Here is a 6000-nt window from a genome sequence, read left to right as displayed (position 1 = left end):
GGTTCGAACTAGGCTCGAGTTGAATAATTTGAGCATAAGCAGGCTGTTTCTACTATGTAGAACCAAACTTTATAAATCTACAGAGCTCACTAGAAAAATTAAACTAGAGTAAGGAGCCAGAAATCACATTGACAAGCTCCGCATCACTTTCGTGTGCCTAATTTGTGACAGCCAAAATAATTAAGGAAATATTTTTTATCTAAGGGTTATCTAGTCATCTAAGGGTTCTAAAGTATGCTAATAACTGCCTGTTTCGGCTGTTTTCTGAGAAGGAACTTCTAGGTGGTTATATTTTTTATGTTAAAAAAACGAAAACGTAAAGAAACTTGAACTTGACTATGCTATCTCTAGTAGGTATGTCATTGCCCTAGTATACGGCCTGATTGAACGAACTCGGTTACGCAAAACAGCAATGAATAAAGACACAGTCGCTGAAATCAATGGTTCTGCTATGACCGCGACAACAGGGTTTTGTTTTAATCAATATTGTTTTGGTTCCTGTGTCAGACTCCGGTGCAGATACCAACGCCTAAGGAGGACAAGCAAGAACCCTGTAATTTAGGCCTTGAGAAAAGGCAGCCTGGCTCTGAAACGTCGACTTGAAATAAATCTCGACGTAAAAGAAATGTTTCTCGAACTTGCTATATATATAGTGTAAAGTTGTAAATCATACGTTTAATGTGGAGAGTTTGAATCTCTGCACACCCGATATATATATATATATATATATATATATATATATATATATATATATATATATATATATATATATATATATATATATATATATGGGAGAGAGAAACCAACAGCCACAGAAACCAGAAACCAAGGCACACAGGGAATTTTTAATTTATTTATTTATTTTGTGGTGTTGATCAATTGAGAATATTACTGCATATGTTATCGCTTAAAGCTAATTGATTAGAAAAGCAGAAGAAAAAAAAATCACATGCGCGTCCGGTGCTCTACCTCTGAGCTACGCTGACGGCTGTCAAATCTTCTGCTTTCGGGGGTATTTATGTTTTTAAGAACATGACGAACTCGATTGTATCCAGACTTGGCATTGTTGGTACGTTGAGCACACCTTTAATGTGGGCTGTGCAAAATTCTCCCGCTAACTGGACACGCGTGTGTTTTTTTGCAGATGTCCGGGCTTGAACAAAAGGTACCAAAAATTTGTCAAATCTGTGAGAAGTGTGTCCCGTCTGGGATGGCATCCTTGTGGCTCCCAAACCAAGCCTTGTCAATGGTAGTCGGATAGAAGAAGACGCTGAGAAGCTTCATAGCAGAGTCCCAACAATTATAGGCACTAACTTTGTTGTACTGGTCGAGCCATTCCTTCACGCCGTCGCCACGCATACCCACAGAGGTAGGAGGCTCGCGCTGAAGGATGGTGACGGTCCTTGTGGAGTATTCCGTGGATTCCTGTGCAGCGGGTGCTGTGAAGTCATTAATGCCGGCTGAGCGTTTAGAATCAGCAGGAAGCGCACCTTCTCAGACATTGTGAGCTCCAGTGGGATTTTGATGAATGGTTGGCATCGTGACGGAGGGTCCGAGCAGGTGGCGACCGGAACGCAGCTGCAGTGTGGTGGCGGAGAGGACGCAGGGTACGAGAGCAGCCTTCACCACTTGTGAGACTGACGACGGAGTGAGCTTTATTGCCACTGCACCGAAGACAAAGCCGAGCGGTGATGATGAATATGCACACATAAAGAATAAGGTCTCACGCACGCAGCACGCACGCGCACACACGCACCTCTCTCTCTCTCTGTGTGCGAGCGTGCGCGCGCGCGCGCTTGAGTGAGTGAGTGAGTGAGTGAGTGAGTGAGTGAGTGAGTGAGTGAGTGCGTGAGTGAGTGAGTGAGTGAGTGAGTGAGTGAGTGAGTGAGTGAGTGCGTGAGTGAGTGAGTGAGTGAGTGAGTGAGTGCGTGCGTGCGTGCGTGCGTGCGTTTTGAAATCTGGATAAGGTTTGGGCACTCTATGTGAGATGAGTCTGTGTGATCCCAAACCACCATCACCTGTATTTAGCAATGGTGCCTTTATTGACGGCTTGGCTTCTAGAGGTTGCTTTCGTGCATGCAGCAGTTTTCTGCTACTGTGCAAGGACCCTGGTTAGTGTTACCTACTTGGGGAAAAGAATAACCCGTTAGAGGCGCTCATCGACGGAAAGTAGCAAACTTTATTTTTCAGCTTTCTTTACAAGAGCCGCTGGATCGATGTTGGGATTATCCGGGAACTTGTCCCAATCGGTAATATCGTTTTCAGTTACTTTGTAACAGGTGCCAGTTGTGCCACGTTCGAAAATAACACAGGAACAGTCACCAGAGCAATTTCTTCCTCCTGGCGTACACTGAAAGAGGAGCACAAACATGCACATAATTGGTGATCTTACAGAAATGAGTTACTTGCGATAAAGCGTAGTAACACCAAATTGTCAAGGCACCTTTGAAATGCGCTGAGTAAAACTACAGCCATTGCGAATTCATTGTTTTCTGATGTAGTTTATGATATTCAGGGTTATGTTTAAGACTGCTCAATATGCCCCTAGTTTAGCAACGCTTATAGCGAAATGAAACACTTCCTAAAAGTTTGTGATAGAACTGCGCAGAACGACAGAACTGGGCCAGAAACAGGCGCTTAATAACCAACATGCCCCTGTTGCTCTCTTGACCTGCCAAAAGGCAGCGACAGGGTTTACATATAAGCGTCTTCAAATTGCAATATGCCTGTCGCATCACGAAGCGCACAAGAAACCGCAGTCACTAGTGAGGGACGTCTGCTGACTCGTTATTGCTCCAACAAAAGGCAAGCTGAAAAACGTTTGTGCCCAGCTACCCACAAAAGATGCTCAGCTGCTTCTCTGGAATCGTTATCACGAGAGTTTCTTGGCCGCATTGCCACAAAGGAAGCAAAATGTGAGCTGGGGATACCGTTTACCAACAAACAAATCTCACAAAATAAAGAGCCTCATTAAGACTCCGCTATTTTTCAGCCCCATTTCTGATAACCTTGTTTAAGATTTCTGGTAAGTGTGCAAAATATCTAGTTTTACCGCTTGTTTCATGTTATGACCTGTTAATGCTGTACAGATTGCGAATGTTTAGCTTAATTTTCTTGTTGATATTTTCTCCTGTGCAGTGTATACATTCAAGTATATATTTTTATTACTGCCTGGCTTTCATACAAACACCGCGCACGGAAGAAGGAATGTGCAACGCAGGGAAGCTGATAAATCTCGAAACGTATCGGATTTATTTTGTTTGTTAATTTATTGAACGCAGCGACCACTAAATATGAAAGTAGGCGCCTCGCAATCACCATGACATGAATCTGTCAGAAGACATAAACCAGCAGAGAGTGCAGGCCAGAGCACTTGGGTCAGCATACTAGGTGTAGGTTGAAGGAAGGGGCGCTGTTCTGTTGCACCTGTGCCATTTCAGTATTACAGCTCTGGTGGCTCTTCGCAATCACAGATATATTTACTGTGTTTGGTTGTTGTCTCTTAGGTTCTGCATGGTTCCTTGGAAAGTATTATGAAATTGTGATTATTGCTCATTAATGGCCATGCAGGCAGAACTCTATGCACAGTACTTGTCTATTTGTTGGTCCATGCTCTTAGGGAAGTACAGAACTACCGCGGTTACTTCGTCGTCTCGTCGCCATTTCATGCTACCTGATCTAGAGTGGGCAAACTATAAGGCTTTCTGCTAAAAACAACGAATAAAGAGCAGCAACGTATGCCGGTACACCTCGACGTTGGTTGGTCCAGAAGAGTTGAAAATGTCGGTTGTCTGCTAGTTCTAAGCACAAACATCTAAGCTGTAGGTATTGACAATCGTGCTACAATGTCTCGCCGTTGGGTTGCTAATTTCCCCGCATCAAAATTGTGACGTTGAGTTGCATAAACTTGTTTCAAGGTAAAAGGTATGACATCACACTGTCAACATTTTCGGGTGCTCCAAAAGATTTTCCTAGCTATGATGACACAAACTCTGTGAAAATTTTCTGACATCTAACTAGTGGTTACTTACCTCCTTCTGGCAACTCTCGAGGTAATAATCAGACCCAATAAATACATCTTTGGTAGCATCTTTTTGCGGCATAGTAAGGCAGACAGCACTAGAAAATAAAACACGGTTAATGAATACGACAGTGTGTAGGCATAGAACACGCACACACAGTTGTGTGTGATGTTTTAAAGCAATATCAGACCGAAAATGACGCTGCATCATTTTTCTCTTCTAAAAAAGCATTAACGAGCTGTTAATAAACCGCATCTTTCATAGGAGCTCTGTGAAAGGTATACTTTATTTCGAAATATGTTAATTTATATCAACACATCAGCTTGAAAATGGCATTCATTCTTCAACACTGCGATTTAGAATGCATTGGCCTTTTTTAACGAAGTATGGTCTCATCTGCGCTGTAAAATCAAAAGACTACTTAAAAAGCTTTCGTTTACATTACATGTGCTCTTATGGCAGCTACCGCCCTCTTTAAACCCCGCCAGGGGCACTCCGCACAACCTCGTCTTGCTGTCACAAGAAAACTTAAAAAATAATCCACAAACAACGTAAATTTCTTGACACTCAGGACGAGCTCGTATGAAGGATGATTTAAAGCACTTTTTTCTCCGACCTCCATGGTTCTCTCCTTAGTGTTTGGCCGGACTTCAAGCCCGTGAGAAAATTTCCTTTTCCGTCGTATGAGATTTTTAAAATATAGCCTGTTAAAAATAGTGCCCAACAAGTTTTGTTCTTGTTCTTGATCAGTCTGTATTTATTGTTGATAAACGCCGTGGGATGTGTGTGACTGCTTCTGCTTGATTTAGTTTTTATTACATTGTGTTACTCTATATACCAGCTCCCGCCTCAGTTTCCTACTTTTGGACACCCTTCTGTTTTTATAATTCTCTGCCTACGCTAATGTCTGTGAAATAAACCTTCAATGTTCAGCATTTGCTGGTACCGCCGGCTCCGAACCAATTACGAGACTGGAAGTAATATTGCCAACTCACTGCATGGCAGCAGTGACAGACGATGTTATAAGGCGCATTTTCCCCCTCTTATTTACGTAAGCCGTAGAAGCCGAAGTATCACGCCCCTGTAGCTTCTCCTGACAACCGATGCAGCATCAGACAACCGAGGCAGCCGTGTCACTAATGCACTACAGGAGTTTCGTGGTGCAGTGATATTCAAAAATGGGGGGTTAAAACACTTGAGAAAATTTAGCTGCAAATTGTCAGAACTTGTAAATGTGACACATTCTAAGCGCAATAGGTAAAATATTTGTTCAGATAGTGATGCATAAAACTCAGTGGAATTACGGCAGAAAACAGGGAATGCAGCGACAATAATCATTCTTTCAGGCAACAACTATGCCTAATCACGTTTTAAAATTAAGAATAAATCACACCAAAATGCCTATTCTGAACAAGCAGTCTTTACTGCCCAAGTATGTATCAAAGTTCTCCTTTCTTTTTTTCAACTGTTGCTTTTCTCAAGCTCATCACCACTCTTCCTTTAAGCTCGGAATTCTCATAGATCGAATGACTCTTTCTCGCACTCTGTCTCGCTGCAGCTAGGGAAAATGCGAACATTGCGGAGCCCTCTCAATTTTCCAGAGCTATACTGAAAGTAGGGCTGCTTCGAATTATTTATTTCGTGGACAACCATATTATTAGCGTCCCGCAGAAGGAACAAGGCTCAGATCAATTGTCGCCCAGAATGTCTTCCATGCTTTCTTTTTTTTGCCCCTCAGTGCTTGTTAAACCGACGTTTTTGCAGTTGCTTGTCAAGTCTCGATTGTGTCAAAGGAGTTATACACACTGCAGCTACAATAAAGTTATTAAAGACTCAATTTTTTAGCAGATAACTGTGTCTATTTCGTCTTATTTCTGCGCTTTAAATTGATCTGTTTACTAACTTAAACTTAAAATTGTGAAGAATAAAAATGGGCAGCATTTCTTTCACGCTGTTCTCATCTTAACAGGGCTCTAGG

General features: G+C 42.3%; 1 long non-coding RNA gene across 2 annotated transcripts in view; it reads right to left on the bottom strand.

The window, feature by feature from the left end:
- Nucleotides 1–2195: 2195 nt before the first annotated feature.
- The window catches only part of LOC149364085 (uncharacterized), a 199860-nt gene continuing 196055 nt past the window's right edge, over nucleotides 2196–6000 (bottom strand). For both annotated transcript variants that reach the window (XR_016288601.1, XR_016288600.1), the window contains exons 2-3: nucleotides 4032–4119; nucleotides 2196–2350 (exon numbers count right to left, since the gene is read on the bottom strand). This is a non-coding gene — a long non-coding RNA (uncharacterized LOC149364085). The remainder of the gene's footprint in view (nucleotides 2351–4031; nucleotides 4120–6000) is intronic.

This window comes from Amblyomma mixtum, chromosome 2 (assembly GCF_055824585.1).
Source record: "Amblyomma mixtum isolate Tamu chromosome 2, ASM5582458v1, whole genome shotgun sequence".
Classification (NCBI taxonomy): Eukaryota; Metazoa; Arthropoda; class Arachnida; order Ixodida; family Ixodidae; genus Amblyomma; species Amblyomma mixtum.
The sequence above is the reverse complement of the archived record's forward strand: the minus strand, read 5'-3'. Positions and strand labels throughout refer to the sequence as shown.